This window comes from Chiloscyllium plagiosum, chromosome 20 (assembly GCF_004010195.1).
Source record: "Chiloscyllium plagiosum isolate BGI_BamShark_2017 chromosome 20, ASM401019v2, whole genome shotgun sequence".
Classification (NCBI taxonomy): domain Eukaryota; kingdom Metazoa; phylum Chordata; class Chondrichthyes; order Orectolobiformes; family Hemiscylliidae; genus Chiloscyllium; species Chiloscyllium plagiosum.
In genome coordinates this window covers 9,046,170-9,068,924 of record NC_057729.1, presented here as the reverse complement: position 1 = coordinate 9,068,924, position 22,755 = coordinate 9,046,170, and the positions used below count along the sequence as shown (strand labels likewise).

Below are 22,755 nucleotides of genomic sequence, written 5' to 3'. Positions count from 1 at the left end.
CACTCGCATACACTGTGTCTTTTGGATGACAGCTGCCATCTGTGGATCCTGAGACATTATGTAAAGAGTAGGAGAGACCAATATTCATTCCTCACAACATCACAAGAATGGATTGTTACACCTGTTGTTACACCTGTTGAGCTAGTCTGTGGTCGTGAAAGGTGTTCCAAATAAATATAAATGCTTTTGGTGCCAAGATATAAACCTCTTTTGAACAATATCATTGAACATTGTCACCTGCTGAGAATAGAGAATAAAACACCAGAGAATCTATATTATTCACCAAATAAAGTGCAACTGGATGAAAAAGATGACGTTAACTTTATTGGGAAAGGATTTTGAATAAATTGTCCTGTACAATTGTGCTTCTACACTGATACCAAATCATGAAGCACTTCGCACAAATGAGGTTGCTTCTTCCTCACTAAGAGAGAACTGTAACAGCTATGAAACTCTCTACTTCATGTGTAGTACCAGTCCTGTCAAAGAGATTTTAAGTTATTTGCAATCATCATTTATATTTCAGATGTCTGACCATTTGACTACAGAAGTACAACAAGACACAATTCATTAAATTGTTAAATCATTTATGCTTGGCCATCTTGGAAGCAGGGCCAAGCTTTAAGACAATAGAAGCAATTGATTTTGTGTAGGAAAGGTGCAAGACGTTTATTTATGAATTGAGAGAGTAATGATTTGCTGAGAAATGTTGATCATCTACTGGACATTCTCAAATATCTTCACCCATTCTGTAAAGGGAAGATATTTGCTTGAAAACATACATATTTGAAATGCTCAATAGTAAACCAGTATTACATCACTAATGAATTTCGTTCATTTTACTATTTGTGCATACCATCAAAGTCAAGTTTGCCATCATTGTTATTGTCCCACTTCCTCATGAGTTCATCCATTCCCTCACCTGAAATAGGCTTTTCAATATGAATTAAAAAGTGTTTTAGCTCAGCAGTTTTGATGAACCTATTAGCATGCCAAGAGTTAGGCAGTATGAATGCCCCCAATCCCCAGCAATGTTATCTGCCTCACCAAAATGGAAGTTGCGAAATGAGAAAGAACAGGTCCATCTAATGTCACTTTCTTCCAGATGGAAATTTACGTTATGTAATCTACTCCAGGAATCCATTTTAATCACTGGTGTGCAACATGATGAATGAACATCTCAGGAAAGAGCTCCAGAAACACGAGGTCAAAAGTCCCCTGTTCCACCCAGGCATGCTACACTCACCCACGATGTCTCAAATTACTCATGACCCGGATTGAATAGTGTGTCCCCTACTCTGAAAACAATTAAAAATAATCTATCATTGTAACCCCCTATTTCTTTCAATCTTGTCTAACTTCCTTTTAATGGCAATTATAATCTTTAATCACACTCTCTGTTGCTACACATTTTTAGTCATGAAAGTTTATCTGAATAATTTTGATTTATAGTCTATAGTTAAGTTCTCCACAGCTTTTTACATGGCTATGGATGTTTCTGACAAGGACAGTATTGCTGCTTATGTCTAATTGCTTTTGAATGGAGTTGTTTGTTTAGCCATTTCGGTGTGTAGTTAAGAGTCAGATACATTCTGATACTCTCGAGTCACATTTAGGTAAAGATGGTCCATTTTCTTCCTAGGAGGGAACCAGATAGGTTATCACAACAATCATTGATTATTGTCACAGTCATCACTGACATTAGTTTTATGTTCCAGATTTATGGAGTGAGATTTCTATTTCACCAGACAGGATGAGATTTGAACATTTGGGCTAGCAGTATTAGCATAAGCCACTGGATGACTAGTCCGGTGATATTTTCACTATGCCATCATTTTCCCCAAGTGAAAACGTGTTGTCAATCCAAGCCATCAAAACATTTATTAATTTTATAGAGGTCTATGGATCACCCTAAGTCTGCTTTATTGAAGATAAAATAGACTCAACCGTTAATCATTTGCTGATGAGCATACCCAAGAATTCCTGTTATCATTCTTCTTAATCTTCTAACCACCATCTCTAGTGCTTCTACATCATTTCTATAAAACAATGAAAAGTACTGCATGTGACAAACACTGCAGATGATCCAAGGTTCAAGAAATGTTTGTCAGTTTCTAGATCTGCTAGAAATGTTTCTAACAACATATGCTTCTACGTTTCCACCTCACTTCTGTTCTGAAGAAATTATATTGGACTCAAAACACAGACTCTGTTTTTCCCTCTCTACTAAGTTAAGGGTGCACTGAAATGTAATGTCTATTGTTAACCATTAACATCTGAGAATGAATGGCATTTGAAAAAAGTGGAATTGCTAAGTATGATAGCGAAATACTTTCTTACGATCTTCATCCACTTTCTCAATTATGGCATTCAACTATTTTCTGGTGGGTTCTGATCGAGGACTTGCATCATATGAAAAAACTCCTTTGTGCTGATCTCACCACCACCATCAGCATCGAACATTTCAACCGTGCAATTCCATGAAAAGAAATTTAAGTACAACAATTACTGTCATGTTTTTTAGCTTAGATTCCCTACAGTGTGGAAACAGGCTCTTCGGCCCACCAAGTCCACAAAGTAACCCACACAGACCCATTTCCCTCTGACTAATCACCTAACACCATGGGCAATTTAGCATGGCCAATTCACCTACCCTGCACATCTTTGGACTGTGGGAGAAAACCAGAGCGCCCGAAGGAAACCCAAGCAGACACAGGGAAAATGTGCAACCTCCACACAGACAGTCGCCCAAGGCTGGAATTGAACCTGGGACCCTGATGCTGTGAGGCAGCAGTGCTAACCACTGAGCAACCGTGCTGCCCTTAATGTTTAGTTGGTTCGTTTTTATTTGGTGCATTTTTTTTGGAGAATTGTCAGCATTAGGTCAGTCAATTTATGCACATCATTGCACAGGCATTCAGATGCAGATTAAGTAAGGACAGTATTGCTTTGATGTTACATAGCTCATAGTACTTAAGCACAGATACAGCCATTCAGTCCAACAGCTCAACCCCAATGTAAGCTCCATGTGAGGATTAGTGAGAATGTTTGCAACCTGAGATTTGACCACCCTGTGGGAAACCCAAGACATCAATCATGTGAAGTGATGTAAACTATTCTGTAGTAATTAATGACAATGTGAATTAAGTTAGATTTTGATTTTATTATCACATGTACTCAAGTACAGAATGGCAGGAGTCCAGTGAAACGTGCATAATGTCACATCTTATGTGGCCATCTAAGGTACAATGATACCTAGGAACAAAAAACTTAGATACAAAAATGTAAGAGAAACAGAGTTAAAGAGTTAAGCATTACCTTCATAGAATAAGTAGATTTATAAAGAAATGTGGTAATAGTTAACATTAAATTCCTTCTTAACTGAGACTAGAAAGTAGAAGGATTACTTTACATGCAGCACTTATCCTGGCTGCTCCAAATGTGCTAATGAAGAAATTACATCACAGAATAACAACACAGCACAATTTGGAGTCTCCTGTACATTGGTGCTCCTGTACCAAACACACAGGCTGGAAGAACATTTTGCCGAACACAGCACAGCTTGCAAGAATGTCCTTGAGCTTTCAGTGATGTGTCACTTTAATTCTCTACCCCACCCTCAGGCTGACATAGACTTGGCCTGCTGCTGCACTGTTCCAAAGAAGCTCAACATAACATACAGTACCTTATCTTCTAAGTAGGAATTTTATAGCCTGAAAACAAAATGTTAGAAATTACAATGGGTCAGGCAGTGTTGATGGAGAGAGAGAGAGCAAGGTAACATTTTGAGTCGACAGTATGGTATTGGAAAGCACAGCATGTCAGGCAGCATCCAAGGAGCAGGAGAGTTGACGTTTTGGACATAAGCCTTTCATCAGGTGGGCGTATGCCTGAAATGTCGATTCTCCTGCTCCTTGGATGCTGTCTGACCAGCTGTGCTTTTACAGCATCACACTTTAGACTTTAATCTCCAGCATCTGCAGTCCTTACTTTCTCCAAGGTAACGTTTTGAGTCTAGATAATTAGTTATCAGAGCTGACATCAATTCTGATCTCTGATGCTCCGAAGCTGTGCCATTTTAGTCACCCAGACTATTTGCACCTTCATCTGGAGGTCTAAGATGGACCATATCCACAGGAACAGCAAGTGCAAAACTCTGGATTTTGGGGGTGGGAAGAATATGCCCAATGTTGCCCTTATCCTGATGGCCATTCTCATGTGCAGCTGCATCAAGCTGTGCATAGACCTTTAGCACACAAAGACCAAGTGTCGCTATGTACTGAGGATCCACCTATCCTGGCTGTTGTGAAGGGTTGGACTGGCCTCGTTGCCACAGAACACTCCAAGCAGCTCGACTGTTCCATTTATCATCTGTCCTTCATGGAGAAATGTTTAAACAAAACCACCATCAGTCCATCAGGAAGTGGTCAGCACGTAGCATTCCTGAGAGCCTGAGGGAAAAGGAGAGGGTGGACCCTGTTATGTAGTTCTCTGAACAGACTGTCAAAGTTATTTAGCAGAATGCCTCATCACCTAAACAAGCATCAAGACATCACTTATCTGCTGGTGAGAAAGTTACATACCTTTGGGATCCTTCTTGTACACCAAGTCAATTTGTACCACCACATGCTGCCCTCAAAGCAGGGGTTGGTATGGAGACTGTCATTCATCTCCTTCTAGAATGTGCCTTTGTAAAGGAAGTCTGGAGAAAGACACACAGCTTTTGTCAAGGGTCATCCCAAACAGCTTCATGACACAGGAATCTGAGCTCTCTGATCTGTTCCCTGGGACGCACACCGAGACAAACATTGACAGCACTTAGAGGACCATCAACTTGGTGAAAGATGCTCTTTGGTCTGGCCCAAACTTGTTGGTCTTCCAGAACAAAAAGTTGATCCTGACCAAATGTTGCAGACTGGCACATTCCAAGGTCATGCTGAGGAACACCCTATACATTGGGACAACTGCTGACAATGCACAATGGAGAAAGAGTACTGTCTGAGGTTTTCCTGCTGAAGTTAAATGGGGGCCCATTCAGTTATCAGATCCTCCTGGTGCTGCAAATATAGTCTTGTCTTTTTCAAGTAAGAGATGTCTTTTGGTTAGTTTGTTGGACAGAGTCAAACTCCAATGTTTATTTGTCTCTTTGAAGTGCTATTGTAAGAACCAAACTTTGTTTGTGACTTTGTACCTATAAAGATATTTTGTAATGAATAAATTATATTTCTGAAATTAAAAAAATTCTTCCTTTATGTTTGATTGATTATCAGTGATAAGCAGCATCAGGAACAATCTGGACATTAGAATAGCCTGAAAGATTTGGCAAAAAGGCAAGACTGAGCTGAGGTTGGGAATTGGGCTGGTTCAGGCTGTCAGATCAACAACAAAAGAAGGATGTTGGATGTCTTGGTAATGGCAATGGCAAGCTTTATAACTCAAGGTTATATATTGCGAAGAGAAATGGCTCTGTGAAGGAGATAAAAGTCCTGGTCCGTGACAATGCTGCTCCTTTAACAAGGTCCTTGTTTTTTTCAGAGAGGTCATAAACACAAAGGATCTGATATGTCTGGAAATAGCTACTTGAAAAACCTTTCAGTTTTTTTTAAACATTTATGCAGTGAAATGGAGGTGGCCAATTCTCTTAATTCAGAGCTTTTCAGGTTTTGGGTTTGGTTTTGTTTTTAATTTGGTTTTTAGCTGAGAACCCAGAGAAATTGATGGACACTAAGAAACAGCTCCATGTTGATCCTTTCTCTCTCTCTCTCTCTCTCTGACATCTAACACCTGTGTTTGACTTTTACCTTTTTTTACCAAGTGGTTGTTTATGGTGATGTTGCTAGTATTTGGAACAGCATAGTTGAGTTGCAATAGAGTTGATTGGGTTTTCAGATAGGTTAAGATAGTCTAAATTTGGTTCTCTTTTGTTCATGTTTCATTCAGTAGTCTGTAAAGAAATTCTGTTTTGTTTAAAACTGAGTGGTTGGTCCCACTGCATTACTCCTGGAATATCCACCTTGCACCTGGTTAAAACAACGAGAAAAGTTTGGTCTGGGCTACTTTCTTGAAATGCTTTGAGGTGGTCTGGCCTGGTCCATAACTGGTCTCATCAAGCAACAAAAAAAGAGCTGTTAATTTTCTGTTGGAAAATATGGATGGATTATAGGTTTTAAGACTGAAAAATGTCAGTATTTTGTCAAACATTATCACTCGCAGCAATAAATATGGGGCAAATGTCATTAACAACTGCAGCTATGAGTCCAATGCATGAGCAAGCTGACAAAAATGCCGCAAAAGCAGTGTGGAAGTGGAGTGTATTTCCAAAGTGAATGATGGAAAAAAATCATGTTTTCTTGGAATGAGTATTGGAGAGATGTGCATCTCAGGATTGGATATTTAAGCAGCACCTTACATAATCACTGGATATCCCAAAAGGTTTCACAGTATCTTTTGAAGGGTGCTTACCATTATAATGTAGAAGCATACAGTAATTCTTATGTACTCAAGGTTCCCTAAATAGCAATGAGGTAACTAACCAGATAATCTGTTTTTAATAGTGGCATTTGAGGTATAAGTGGTCAGTTTAATGTTTTACCAAAAGGACTGGTGGCTGCATTTAATTCAGTCTCCTGGAATGGTAACTATGGCAGCTGCGACCACTTAGTTGCTGAAGAGACCACACATCATTTTATTTCTTTGGGATGAGGTAGAAGAATCCCCCAATGATTAAACAGAAGAAGCTTGTGAGGAATCTATGATCTGCTTGAAGAACCCAGCGTCTGACAGAGGGGGAGCTACATAAAGCCCCTCTTTTGGTCTCTGACTCTTTTATCCCAATCCCACCTCCACTCAGGCATTTTGTCTGGGACTTTTGCCATTGTCATGCATTTGGTGCATCCAGCTGGCCCTGCACATGCTGACACTAGTGATGACAAGTAGCAGTCAGCTCCTGATTAACCTACAGCTCGAGGAGGGTGGAACTACTGATATCAGGGTCTTCATTTTCAGGGGAGGCACAAGGAGACTTGCTTAAAGGGAATTTTATTCCATTGGCCCTCCACACCAGTTCTCCAACTGGCCAATAAAACCTCCACTCATATATTTGTAATAGAATCTATAAGCATTTATTGTGTCATAATTGAACTAGCTGCCCGACCAGTAATAGGATGCTAGACGTTCAATGTGCCATGCTACTGAGCCTTTAAAAGAGAATTGTTCTGTGTTGTTTCTCTTGCAGACAGATGTTCCCACAAAATGTCTACTTCAGAAGCAGTGGGGGGGGTTAACAGGTTTGAGCTCCCTAAATTAGACAAGAGAAGCATAAGTGGATGGAGTCTGCTCACACAAATCCAGGGTTTTAGTTTTGCTTCCAATTTAATTTGGAGTTTGAAGATGATAAATGCAGCTCTCCCTCTTTCTCTCTCTTTCACTGCAGTAGTAAAAAGCATTCATTCTCTCAGCTACTATAATGTTTCTTTTGGGTTTTCCTTCTTCTGGATAGGAATAAGATAGCAAGTGGGGAAAATCTGTATTGCTGAATCTGCCCTTGCCAAAGATGTGTTTATGGGATGCAGATATAATGGAACAGTTGATAACTAATAGTTAAATAATACATTATTTCATTAAGTATTTTGATAGAAATAAAGTTATGCCAATTCTTCTTTTTTCTCATCATATTTTAATTGTGTTGTAAGAATAAGTGTATTTTGCTTAAAGCCTAGTAGAGGACCAAACAAGTCACATCCAGAACATGGCTTGCCACTAAATAAGTTAAAAGATAGGGGCTAGATTATCTCATTGATGTATTTTGAGGGGGTTTAGCCTGGTCCATATCAAATGCTTCAGACAAACCTGTTCCTCTTCCTCCACAATTGCTATGAGGTTTCTTATTCGTAATAATATAAAATCAAAGAGACCAACATCACGATGGGGTGAAACACACTTCAGGCAATGAAGCAGAACATTTTTAACTAAAATTCTGCTCTCTATTTTCCAATAAATAATTTTCTGGTGAGAAACACATGGGAGGATATTCCATCTGTAATCTGTAGTGGTGTAGCTGAGCTCGGGAAAAGCTCTAACATTTCCAAGGATCAATATTAGATATTGCTCAAGATGGTCACTTGCTCCAAATGTGATAGCAGAGCTGAAAATGATACTTTTCTTCAAAGTCTCACCCTGCCATCTCTATGCTGATAAAAGAGACATAGGAAATTTCAGGCAAATGAAATACATTTTTAAAAAAAACTTCAAATTCAAAATTTAAAATGTATTAGTACTCTTCAAATGTAACTTCTCAAATATTTTAATGATATTCACTTCAGTCCCCAAATTTTACCCCTTTGACAGAATGTGAGTGTCACTGATAAGGCCAGCATTTGTTGCCCATCCCAAATTACCCTTGACCTGAGTGACATCATGAATGAAGATCACTATCTTATTCCATGATGTCACTGAAGCAGAACCTCTTTGTGTCACACCATGCTGTCTTTACAGAGTATTTCTGCTCCCAGAAAAGCTTCCACTGATTACCCAAAAGAAGGAAAGGTAACATAGTGTGACACGAATGTGTTAGTAAGGATACACATTTCATCATTTTAGAAGACACATTATAACAATTCATTAGAATATGCTTTTACATTCAGGAGTATAATTTTCATAATTGATTTCTCACAATGACTTCTGAAAAGCTGATTTCACTTTAGTATAAAAAATCATCCATTATAATTCTGCATTTGAAAGAGATAACTGAATCTTGATCTTGAAATATCACCTTTTTTTATTTTAAAGCATCAATCACGAAATGTACAGAATGAAAAAGTACCAGTTTCTGATCGCATGGAACTATATACAGGAATGGTAGAAAAGGAAAACTTAGTGCTATCACCACAATATCTCAAATTTCATCAATCTCGATGGTGTGCTATTAGGTGTTGCTAATGTAAAACATTAAAGGAGGTGAAAATCATTATTTTTAAAGCTATGGACCAGTGCTAATTATTGATATTGTTGATTGAGTTTCCTAAGAATATAGCAGTGGATAAAATTAACATTTTATAATAATTTTCTGGTGTAAAACACATGGGAGGATATTCCATCTATAATCGAGGGTGGTGCAGCTCAGCTTGGGAAAGGCTCTAACATTTTCTAGGATCAATATTAGATACTGCCCAAGATGTTCACTTGTTCCAAATGTGATAGCAGAGCTGAAAATGATATTTTTCTTGAAAGTCTCACTCTGCCGTCTCTATGCTGATAAAAGAGACATAAGAAATTTCAGGCAAGTGAAATATATTTAAAAATCTTTAAATTCTGAAAATTAAAATATAATTTTAAATTTAAATTAAAAAAATTTTTAAAATGTTTTTAAAGAAAATGTCAAAAGTCTTTGATGAGGATTAGCATTACAAGTTTATTGATTAAATATACCAAACAGTGTTAAAAGAATTGTTCTAATATTGGCAAACAGAAGAAAGAGCCTAATGGTTAATTCTGTTTCTTGGGTATAAGTAACAAATTTGAACTGTTGCTAACATGGAATGTATCCAGGGGTTTCAGTGCATGTTTTCATATTTTTTTAATGTATCTAATTCTACATTTGCATAAGATACAGCTGTTACTCATATTGATTCAGTGGACATTGCAGAATTGCTAACTTGTACAAAACAATAGATAATACCTAAATTTTGTCTATACTGCTAAATAATGCATTCCTTCAGCAACATTTAATGTATTCTAGAGCTATATTTGGAGGTGAGTGAGGCATTTGATTTGGTAGGGGACTGTGGAGTGCCCGTTGCCTTTCTGCCAACCCCATTAAGCTCAGGCTGGAAAAAGTCAAGGGCAGCCTTCTACGCTGTTCCTAGGAGAAAGTGAGGACTGCAGATGCTGGAGATCACAGTCAAAAGCACAGCCAGTCAGGCAACATCTGATGAAGGGCTTATGCCCGAAATGTCAACTCTCCTACTCCTCGGATGCTGCCTAACCTGTTGTGCTTTTCCAGAGCCACACTTTTTGAGCCTATTCTGAGAGTCCAACTAAGGCCCGTACGCAGCCATTTAATTCTGGCATTGGCAAGGGACCTTCTTGAGACAATTCTCCATATTCACAGGCCTTTGTTTCTGACTGCACTCCTCCCCTAAATCACCAGTGACTTTCTCCCTATGATGCCCATTTCCAAACACTCATGTCTGTCTAGGAATCCATGTGTATTCCTCCTGTAGGCCAGAATAGAGTACCAGCTGTGGTCACTGTTCCCCAAGGTGCTGCCAGTACTGAAGAGCATTGGATTGTAATGGCCAGCTACTCTCAGGGGGACTTGCATCCTCTTTGGACTTTAATGATGTGGGAGATATCACTATCAGCCTGATAACCTCACAATAACTTTATATGAAACAACACACTGTTTCCTGAATAAATCTGAATTTATTTGATTAAGTCTGCGATATTATTTGAGATAATTTGCCTTAATTGTCATCTAAAACCAATTTCAATATTATCTAACAACCATTCTTGCCCAAAATAATATTTACTAAGTTTAGTTTTAATTTATATTTCCCTGAGACACGCAGTCCTTGTTTTCTTTCAATTCAGACTCCTGGTTAATTATTGTTCATAATCTATTTAATTTATGCACATTAAGTATAAAGTCGTATATCATTATCAATGCTTCTGTCATTTAGCTAGTCATAGCCTGTACATATTCTGCATTGACAATATACCTCTGCAATAAGGAGACTACACTTTTGCAGAACTCTCTGAAAGACTTGTGTCATATTCTCCAACAAGACCTTCTACAAATTGTCGCATCCAATACAAATCTGCCTCTTGGTCAATGTCATTAATACTGTTAACCTCTTTGTCCCTAAGTCCTTCAGGCTGCTAAAGGGGACGTCAATGAACTGAACCATTCGTGGATTGAAAAAAAGTCATTACACTCTTTCTGGACATCTGGAAGCATGAGCATGGGGTTCTAATTTCTTGCTTAAGTTCAAAGCTTCCAGCAAGTTCTGGACCCACAAGCTCCTGTCTTCATGTTTGTTTTTGTGTGCTTCCACTCGATTAATGTGGAACTTGGATCTACCAGCAGTACATTACACAGACATGTTCCCACATTTCTGTTATTACATTCTAATCTTCTACTACATATGCATTCCATTGAAGATAACTAAAAATAACAATCAGGAGAGTTGTAAAGCAGGCTGCTACATAAAATCAAAACCTACTCCCACTGAGTTTCATGTGCATAATTCCTTGAAGCTACAACTGCAGACAATGAAAAAATAATTCTCTTTTTTTTCCAAAAGCATTGAATGCAAGAACAAAAAGATGATGTAAAATTTTAGTTGATTGGGCTACAATTATGTGAAGTTTTGGGTGATTCCTTTCAAAACAATATTGAATTCATGGCGAATAACCAAAATAGATTATCAGGATGATACTAGCATTGAGAAATGGTAATTATAAATAAAAGACTTGGCACTACTTAACTGGTGAAGAGGAATAAAGACATTTCAAAGGATATAGTTCTAATAAAAAAAGCTGTGCTTAGGAATTCAGTGACAAGTAGTCATTAACTTAAAATTATCTTGAGAGAGTGCAGATATGAAGAAAACTATCTATGTAGATTTAATAGACCATGAAATGCATTACAAGCATAAATATTTAAAACAGGGCTGATTGTTCTTTTACAGTGGTAGGTTGAGATAAGATTAATATATAGCTAAGTGATAAGTGGTGCGGATCAGTGCTGTGGAATCAACTTTGGATTAATAAGCCTCTTTTTATTTTGTAGTTATCGGTCTAAAATTGGCTAGGTTTCCTGAAATTAAATTAAATTAAATTAAATGAAGAAAATATATGAAGTCTGGTGATAACTTAATGATAAGAAAGGTTACTGGTTTTCTTAGCAAGGGTAGATCGCATGGAATACAGGGAGAACTAGCCATTTGGATACAGAACTGGCTCAAAGGGAGAAGACAGAGGATGATCGTGGAGGGTTGTTTTTCAGACTGGAGGCCTGTGACCCATGGAATGCCACAAGGATCAGTGCTGGGTCCACTGATTTTTGACATTTATATAAATTATTTGGATATGAACATAGGAGGTATAGTTAGTAAGTTTGCAGATGACACCATAATTGGAAGTGTAGTGGACAGCAAAAATAGTTAACTCCGATTACAACAGGATCTTGATCAGATGGGCCAGTTGGCTGAACAGTGGCTGATGGAGTTTAATTTAGATAAATGTGAGATGCTGCATTTTGGGAAAGCAAATCTTAACAGGACTTATACACTTAATGGTCAGGTCCTCGGGAGTGTTGCTGAACAAAGTGTGCAGGTTCATAGTTCCTTGAAAGTAGAGTTACAGGTAGATAGGATAGTGAAGAAGACATTTGGTATGCTTTCCTTTATTGGTCAGAGTATTGAGTACAGGAATTGGGAGGTCGTATTGCAGCTGTATAGGATGTTAGTTTGGCCACCTTTGGAATATTGTGTGCAATTCTAGTCTCCTGCCTATCGGAAGGATGTTATGAAACTTGAAAGGGTTCAGAAAAGGTTTACAAGGATATTGTCAGGGTTGGAGGACTTGAGCCATAGGGAAAGGCTGAATAGGCTGGGGCTGTTTTCCCTGGAGCTTTGGAAGCTGAGGGGTGACCTTATAGAGGTTTATAAAATCACGAGGAGCATGGAGGGGGTAATTAGACAAAGTTTTTTCCCTGGGTGGGGGAGTCCAAAACTAGAGGGCATAGGTTTATGGTGAGAGGAAAGATATGAAAGGGACCTAAGGGGCAACATTTTCATGGAAGGGGTGGTGCATGTATGGAATGAGCTGCCTGAAGAGGTGGTGGAGGCTGGTACAATTGCAACATTTAAAAGGCATCTGGATAGGTATATGAATAGGAAGGATTTGGATGTATATGGGCCAAGTACAAAGAACAAAGAACAAAGAAAGTTTACAGCCCAGGAACAAGCCCTTTGGCACACCAAGCCTGAACTGATCCAAACCCACTGTTTAAACCTGTCGCCCAATTCCTAAGCGTCTGTATTCCTCTGCTCCCCACCTACTCATTCATCTGTCCAGGCGCACCTTAAATGAGTCTACCGTGCCTGCCTCTACTACCTCTGCTGGCAGGATATTCCAGGCACCTACCACCCTCTGTGTAAAGTACTTTCCACACATATTCCCCTTAAACTTTTCACCTCTCACCTTGAACATGTGACCTCTCCATATTGAATCCCTCACCCTGGGAAAAAGCTTATCTCTATCTGCCCTGTCTATACCCTTCATGATTTTGTAGGTCTCAGTCAGGTCCCCCCTCATCTCCTTTTTTCTAATGAAAACAATCCTAACCTTCTCAACACCTCTTCATAGCTAGCACTTTCCAAAACAGGCAACATCATCGTAAACCTTCTCTGCACCCTCTCCAAAGTGTCCACAACCTTTTGGTAATGTGCAACAAGAACTGTACACAGTATTCTAAATGCGGCTGAACCAAAGTCTCGTACAATTTTAACATGACCTGCCAGCTGTTATACTTAATGCCCTGTCCAATGAAGGCAAGCATACCATGTGCCTTCTTGACTACTCTATCCACCTGTGCAGCCACCTTCAGGGTACAATAGTCCTGAACTCCCAGATCTCTTTGCTCATCAGCTTTTCCCAAGGCTCTTCCGTTTACAGTATAGTTAGCTCTAGAATCAGACTTCCCAAAATGTATCACCTCATATTTGCCTGGATTGAACTCCATTTGCTACTTCTCCGCCCAACTCTCCAGTCTATCTATATTCTCCTGTATTCTTTGACAGCCCCCTGTGCTTTCTGCTACTCCACCAACCTTCATGTCATCTGCAAGCTTACTGATCAGACCACCAATGCCCTCTTCCAGATCATTTATGTCTGTCACAAAAAACAGTGGCTATCTATATTCTCCTGTATTCTTTGACAGCCCCCTGTGCTTTCTGCTACTTTCACCAACCTTCATGTCATCTGCAAGCTTACTGATCAGACCACTAATGCCCTCTTCCAGATCATTTATGTCTGTCACAAAAAACAGTGGCTCCAGCAGTGATCGCTGTGAAACACCACTGGTCACCTTTCTCCATTTGGAGAAACTCCCTTCAATTTCCACTCTCTGTCTCCTGTTGCTCAACCAGTTCTTTATCCGCCTAGCTAGGGAACCCTGCACACCATTCAACTTCACTTTCTGCATTAGTTTACCATGGGGAACCTTATCAAACACCTTACTAAAGTCCATGTATATGACATCTATAGCCCTTCTTTCATCTATCAACTTGGTCACTTCCTCAAGAACTGTATTAACTTGGTAAGGCATAATCTCCCCCACACAAAACCATGTTGTCTATCACTGATAAGCCCATTCTTTTCCAAATATAAATAGATTTTATCCCTCAGTACCTTTTCCAACAACTTTTCCACCACTGATGTCAGGCTCAGTGGTCTGTAGTTACCTGGAATATCCCTACTACCCTTCTTGTACAGGGGACAACATGAGCAACCTTCCAGTCCTCTGGCACTTCACCTGTGTTTAAGGATGCTGCAAAGATATCTTGCCTCCCTCGGCAATCTGGGATGATCCTGGAGATTTGTCCACCTTAATATCCTTTAGTCTACTCAACACGTCTTCCCTTCTTATGTCAGAGTAAACAAACTTCTATCTCTAATCTCAACTTTCATCATGTCCCTCTCCTCAGTGAAAACTGATGCAAAGTAATCATTGAGAATCTCACCCATTTTTCTCAGGTTTAACACACAACCTTCCTTCCTTATCCTTTAGTGGGCCAACACTTTCTCTAGTTACCCTCTTGCTTCTTATATATGAATAAAAGGCCTTGGGATTCTCCTTAATTCTGCTCACTAAAGTTATTTCATGACCCCTTTAAGCCCACTTAATTCCTTCTTTAAGATTGGTCATACTCTCCCAATATTCCTCCAAGGCCTGATCTGTTCTTAGCTGCCTGGGCCTTATTTATGCTTCAAGTGCTGGCAAATGGGATTAGATTAGCTTGGGACAGCTGGTCGGCATGGATGAGTTGGACCGAAGGGTCTGTTTCTGCGCTGTATATCTCTATGACTCTATAAGCCTCTTTCCAAGGAGACACAAACAGTCCTCACCAGTTAATTGATCAAAATAGCATGAAAATCTACAGACTGTCATGTTTGCTGGTGATCAAATGGAATAAATTGGAGATGGACAATGTATCTGGTAGAATGCACAGCTTCTTTGTACAGAAAGAGTATTTTTAAAAACCCTTGTTTCACAGCATAATTATCTAGCTTGTGGAAAAGGTCATCTGATCAACAGCTAGAAGTTGAGATGGATCAGGCTGATCACCTGTTCTGATCTGATCCTCAGACAGGTTAACGTAAAAGGATTCACATGTGATTGTAAACATTGTGTGGATAAGATAGTTTGCAATTTTGTTTGTAGTGTACTTGGCTTTAATAAAAAAACTGGGTATATTCCATTGTTAGACCTGCCTTGGGTTATTAATATCCAGAGTAAAGTCAATGGACCAGGGAAAGTGGGAATAAAAGCTAACAATGGTTATTCACCAATACAATAGCAATACTATTAAAATGTTGGATATGCTTTAAGGTGCATTGTTTTATTTTACATTTATGCTTTCTGTCTTGTTTCAAATTTCTCTTAGTTCTTAGTTTTCTTTGTCCTTAGTATATGGACCAGACACTAACTCTTCACCCCAAGTTGCTTTGATTTTCTTTTAACCAATGCAACTCCTAATGCACCCAGTATTGCCTTTAGATATTTACAAAGCAACTTCTTCAGAGTTGATGTGACGTGAATCCAGGTCTTTACCAGAACCTCCTGATCTCTCTTTATATTTGCTCAGTCACTTAATTATATTAACCCATCAGCAGTTTAACACTTGCTAATATTTCCCTCTTTTCTTCAAATAGAGCAATTAGAGAAATACAGATAATTTTTGAACAAATCAAAACATGTGTTTGCATCCCTGGTGCCAGGATCAGGGATGTCTCGGAGAGGATGCAGAATTCTGAAAGGGGAGAGTGGCAAGCAGGAGGTTAAAAAGTAGATCCTCAAGGGTAGGTGAGACCAGGAATAGGAGGACAGAGCAGATGAATGCATGACTGAGGAGCTGGAGCACAGGGCAGGGTCATATTTTTGGATAATTGGAATCTCTTTTGGGACAGAAGTGACCTGTTGATGAATCTCTTTTGGGACAGAAGTGACCTGTTGAAGAAGTATTGGTCCTCTTGCACATGAATTGGAAGAGGACCAATACCCTGACAGGGAGATTCACTACTGCTACTCAGGAGGCTTTAACGAGTAAAAGGGGGCTGGGGGAAACCTAAGAAATAGTAAGGAAAGAGATAAGACTGAGCATGACATAGTTGAGGAGAAGCAAGTCAAATAGTCAAGGCAGGCAAGAGCAAAGCAGAGAATGAGGTAAGAATGACAATTTATTTCAATGCAAAAGGCCTTCCAGGTAAGGCAGATGAACTCAATGCATGATTGGGAACATGGGACTGGGATATCATAGCTGTTACAGAAACATGTTTGAGGGAAGGGCAGGACAGGCAACTTAATGTTCGAGCCTATAGATGCTATAGGAAGGATAGGAAGGGGAGGGCAAGAGACATTGGGGAGTGGCGTTTTTGATTACAGATAATATTAAAGCAATATTTAGGAACAATATTCCTGGGGATCAGTTATTTGGGTGGAACTGAGAAATGGATGATCACATTATTGGGATTGTAGTATAGGCCACCCCAGTAGTCAGTGGGAAATTGAGAAGCAAATTTGTAAGGAGATCTCAGCTATCCATATGAATTTAGGGTTGTAATAGTAGGGGATTTTAACTTTCCTAACATAGACTGGGACTACCATAGTATGAAGAGTTTGGATGGAGAGGAATTTGTTAAGCGTGTACAAGAATATTTTCTTATTCAGTATATGGATGTATCATCGAAAGAAGGAGCAAAACTTAACCTTCTCTTGGGAAATGAGGACAATGCATGTATGGAATGATCTGCCAGAGGAAATGGTGGAGGCTGATACAATTACAACATTTAAAAGACATCTGGATGAGTACATGAATAGGAAGGATTTAGAGACATATGGACCAAATGTTGGTAAATGGGACCAGATTAATTTAGAATACCTGGTTGGACTGGAGGAATTGGACTGAAAGATTTTTTTTCTGTGACTCTGAGAAGGTAATGAAAGATAAACCAAAACTTTTTCCTCATTGTCTACATCTTTTAATATGAATTTCATTTTCCTCCATTCTTTAAACAACAAATCATAATTACAAAAACATTCCTTTTGTCTGTTGCACCTTCCACATGATTCTCTATCCTCATTCCCCTTCATTATGATTGTCCATTTGTGTACCTGCTTAGGGGTTATGTCTGAGTGGTCTCACATTGCCATCACCATCGAGTCCTCTATTTCTGTGTTACTGCTGCCTGTTTCATTTGAGCCATGTGTATCTCTTCTGTTAATTTAACCAAACACCGAAAGAAAAGCTCACATTGCCTTGTAATCTGTTAAAATATGAGTGACAGAGAACTCCCAATTTCCACTATTTACAGAAAATAATATCAATTTATTCTTTAACATTAAAAGCGAACATGAAACAACAACTATTCACAACTCTAAACCCCCATTTCTCTTAACTGCTTATTATCTGCCTCTACCGCTGTAACAATATACTATTCTAATCAAACACTTACTAAAATTTCATCAAATTAATTTCAAAACCAGACAGCAGCTGTTGTTGTCAGCATCTTTCTTCATCCGGCTGAATGTCTCCCTGGGTTGTCTTCTTTGTTTTACTGCAAATATGTTTCATATGAAGAGGTACCTTTGATAGAGAGTGTTTCAATAGCAGTTGCTCTGTCTGGTTTTCAAACCTTTTTTTATATCCCCAACATCAGAACCTCTCATTGGTTCGATGTTGGGGATATAAAAAATTTAAACTCAATTGGGTTTTAGTATCCTGGGGCATAATGAAAACTGATTGGTTACATTCAAATTGTTGTCAAAACAGCAACCAACCTAGGTATCTATTTCACAGCCAAACGTTACATATTTTCAATTTTCCAGTGCACTCTGAGACTGCTCTTGTTAGTTCTCAGTGCAGAACAGTACTCATTCCTTCTTAAAGTTACAGTACATGCCTTCAACTTCCAAAGTCATTTGGAATGAACTCTAAACAAAACATATTTAGAAGAAATGATTGATTAAACCTTTTGGCCAAAGATAGTTCAAAGGTAGGTTCTGAGTTAGGAATCTCCAAGTAAATTTTTTGCAGCATAATCCTTCAAATTTTATTGTATATCTTTTGATCATCTTGTTATTTGAATGTATCCAAGTCTGCCTATACTTGATATGCATTTAATCAGTCATTTTTAAATACATTTTGTCTATAATTTTTAAAATATTGTGCAAAGATTTTCAATTTACAAATCCTGAGCCTTTTGCTTTGAGAAGACTTTAAACCTGGTCTTACTTTTAAAAGAAAGCTAGAGTGACAAGGCCATACCCTGGCATTTTTTTCTTTGGGAAGGACATAAACCATGTCCAGATAATTACATCAGTTTTGATCATAAGGTACAGCTTCACAGAATGTCAGTGGGGAATTATATCCAGACATTTTACATTTAGTTTTGGCCATTCTCCTCAAAGTTACTCAAATTACAATCTCTTGTTTGAAAAGAACGCTTACAGCAAAATCTTACCAGGCTCTGAATGATGTGGGCTAAGGAGAAATGACTGGTAGAATTGGGTAAGGTATTTGGTAAAGCCCATTGCAACATTGAATAGAATAGAATAGCCTTTATTGTCACATGCACTCGAATGAGTGCAGTGAAGATTTTGTAGTGTTGCTTGCTGGCATTATCTTTGGTACTGTGTGCCTAGATATAGTTATTTGAAGTGTTGTCACAGAATTGAAATAGTAGAAAACTAAATAGTCTTGCATTGGAGTACAGAGTTTAAAAGACCAGAATGAGAATAAAAAGTGTCTTTAAAGTACTCAAGTTATAGTCCATTTCTACTGAGTCTGTGCCCGCCAGGCTTCAGAACTTGAGGCCCCCCCTCTGTCTTGGACTTCCCTCCAGGACTCATTCCCCCTGGCCAGCCTGCACTCGCTCTGCTCCCATTTCGGGCTCTGGCCCACAACTCAGCCTGTGCTTGCTGTGCTCTACGCTCTGGGACTCGGCCCATCTTTATCTGCTCCCTGCTCCCAAACTTGGCCCGTATTTGCTCTGACTCTCACTCCAGGACTCTGCCCGTGCTCATTCTGTTCATCGCTCCGGGACTGTGCCCGCACTCACTCTGCTCCCTGCTCCAGGACTCGGCCCATGTTTGCTCTGCTACCCGCTCTGAGACTCTGCCTGCACTTGCTCTGCTCCCTGCTCCAGGACTCGATCTACGCTTGCTCTGCTCCCCGGTCTGAGACTCAGCCTGTGCGTGCCCTGCTCTTCGCTCCAAGACTCAGCCAGCACTTGCTCTGCTCCCAACTCCAGGACTCAGCCTGTGTTTGCTCAGCTCCCTGCTCCCAGATTCGGCCTGTGCTTGCTCTGTTCCCTGCTCCAGGACTCGGCCTGTGTTTGCTCTGTTCCCTACTCCGGGACTCAGCCGGCACTGGCTCTGCTCCCTGCTCCAGGACTCGGCCTGTGCTTGCTCAGCTCCTTGCTCCCAGACTCGGCCTGTGCTTGCCCTGTTCCCTGCTCCAGGACTCGGCCTGTGCTTGCTCTGTTCCCTGCTCCGGGACTCAGCCGGCACTGGCTCTGCTCCCTGCTCCGGGACTCAGCCTGTGTTTGCTCAGCTCCCTGCTCCCAGACTCGGCTTACACGTGTGCTGCTCCCCGCTCCAGGACTCGACCTGCACGTGCTCTGCTCTCTGCTCCAGGACTCGACCTGCATGTGCTCTGCTCCCCGGTCCAGGACTCAGCCTGCACTTGTTCAACTCTCCACTCCCAGACTCGGCCTGCACGTGCTCTGCTCCCTGCTCCCAGACTCGGCCTGCACGTGTGCTGCTCCCCGCTCCAGGACTCGACCTGCATGTGCTCTGCTCCCCGCTCCAGGACTCGACCTGCATGTGCTCTGCTCCCCGGTCCAGGACTCAGCCTGCACTTGTTTAACTCTCCACTCCCAGACTCGGCCTGCACGTGCTCTACTCCCTGCTGCCAGACTCAGCCTGCACTTGCTCTGTTCCCCACTCCAGGACTCAGCCTGCATATGTTCTGCACTGTGCTCCGAGACTCAGCCTTCACTTGCTCTGCTCCCTGCTTCCGGACTCATCCTGTGCTTGCTATGCTCTCTGCTCTGGGACCCGGCCTGCAAACCCATCTTCCTTCATCTTGCATCCAATCTCCAGGTAAAGTTATTTCAGAAGTTAAAAAGTTTGTGCGGAGGGGAAAAGAAAAACTTTTGTAAAGAAGATAAAAGAGCAAAAGGAAAGAGAACTGGTGAGAAGAGGAGCTCTGGCTGTAGTGTCTTACTCTGCCAACACCTTGCAAACATCATGTTGGCTTTTCTCAAGTGATATGGTGAGAAGGCTCCCCAAGGAGAAATGAGATCCCAATTGACATTCATTATTGCTTGTTAAGTGCCATGTTAAATGCCCAGTTCACTGTGGGTTGCAAGCTTACCAATCTACTGTTATACAAACTGGCCACCAAGAAAATTCAACATGAAAACAGAAAACAGAATGGGTTTCACGAGTTCAATCTGGGCACTAGGCACTTACATTTTGGGTATACTCTAGTTATACACATCCACATGCACGGACATTCACATCAATTACATTCCCGCTTGTGTGAAGCCTCAAGGCACATGTTCAATCCACTTACAGGATTTGTCTGCACTTCAGTGTACAACTATCATTGCAATGCTGCAGCAAGGACACTTTGTGCTCAAGGACATGCATCCAACTCATGGTTTGACCAGGCTACATCTGTAGCCTGTTTGCTCACTGTCAGAATACTCACTCATTCGAGCTTACCTGGATTCTGATAGCATCCCTGCTATGACAAAAGAATGACAAGTTCCATATTTGTTCCAATTCTTCTGATTCCCGGGCTAGAAAAACAGCTTCCCCATCAAGGAGTATGCTCCATTGACCAATCATCTCATAGATACCAAACAGTACTATAACTCAAAGCAAACTAACCAAAAATTGCTGCTGATCTGTTCAAACCTCCTTACCACATAGTATTAATGCACCACATTAACTGCTTCATCTCTTGCAAACACACAAATTACAGTAATATAAGCCCACCAATAAGTTTTGAAACACACCTACAGTTGAGAAATATTTAAAATGCAAGGGGTTTGTGGTGAATGAATAGCCCAAGCTGTTCAACACAGTTGCACATGCTGACAGATTTTCTATGGGAATTTATCAACACACGAAATGGTGCTTGCTCCACCATTCAATATGTTAATGACTGATCTTCGGTGTCACTTTCACTTTTACATTCAGTCCCCATATCTCCTGATTCCCTGAAAGAGCAAATCATATGTCTACCTCATGCTTGAATATAATTCATTAACCAAGTATCCATAATCATCTAGCACAGGAAATTCCAAAGATTTGCAACATTTTGAGTGAAGAAATTTCTCCTTATTTTAGTCCTACATAATCATTCCCTTGTTCTAAGTCTAGATTCCATTTTCGACATTTACCCAATTAGAGAAAATAGCTCAGCGTCTACCCTGTCGAGTTCCTGTGAACTCCAGTTTGTATCAATGATATCACTTCTCTGTCTTCAGAACTTCAAAGAATACTCTCATCCTGGAACCAAATTAGTAAACTTTGTGGTACTACTTCTAATGTTGCAACTGCACCTGCACCTATCACTTCCGCTGGTGATTCATTCCATATATGAGCCAACACCTGTGTGAAAAAGTTACCCTTCAGCTCCCTTTTAAATCTTTCTCCTCTCACCTTAAAATTATGCTCTCTAATTCTGAACTCCCCTATCCTAGGGAAAAGATCTTTGCTATTCATCTTATTTGTGCTCCTCATGATTGTATAAACCTCTACAAGGTCATCCCTTAAGGAGATGAGGAGTCTATGATCACTTTGGCCCCTCTCTTTTATTTTATACAATGAAGGAATTTCTTACTGTCCAATTTTACATTAGTTGCTAGTTTCCCCACAGGCTTATGTTTTCTCTTTTTTGGCTGTCTCTTGTTTTTTAAATGTTCCTGTTCTCTTGTTTATCACTTATATTTACAACACTGCATGTTTTTTTTCTTTCAACTTGAGACAATTCTTAACTTTTTTGGTTAACCACATTTGGTTTCTCCCCATCCCAGAATCCTTCTTCCTCACTGGGATATATTTTCTGTGTTACAAATTATTTTCTTAAAAGTCTGCTATTGTTCATCTACTGTCTTTTCTACTAAACTCCTTTCCCAGTCCAATCCAACCAATTCTGCCCACATACTTTGTTATTACCTTTGTTTATGTTTAACAAAATTGTTTCTGTCTGAAGTTTCTGAAACTGAATACCGAATTCTAGCACTTTACCGTCATCATTTCCTAGGGGATCTTTTAGACTGATGTCATTGATGAAACCTGTCTCATCACACATTATCAGATCCAAGATAGTTTGAACTCTGTTTGGGTCTACTTTACTCTCTCAGAAACTGCTCTGACTGTTTAGATTATATTAGATTCCCTACGGTGTGGAAACAGGCCCTTTGGCCAACAAGTCCACACCGACCTTCCGAAGA

The 22,755-nt window shown here is 40.0% G+C and overlaps 1 long non-coding RNA gene across 1 annotated transcript; it reads right to left on the bottom strand.

Moving 5' to 3' along the window:
- Window positions 1-4,222: 4,222 nt before the first annotated feature.
- LOC122559899 lies at window positions 4,223-21,901 on the bottom strand. The gene is made up of 3 exons (XR_006314585.1): window positions 21,017-21,901; window positions 4,584-4,702; window positions 4,223-4,451 (listed from the first exon to the last, which is right to left on the bottom strand). It is a non-coding gene; the product is annotated as an uncharacterized LOC122559899 (long non-coding RNA).
- Window positions 21,902-22,755: the final 854 nt, after the last annotated feature.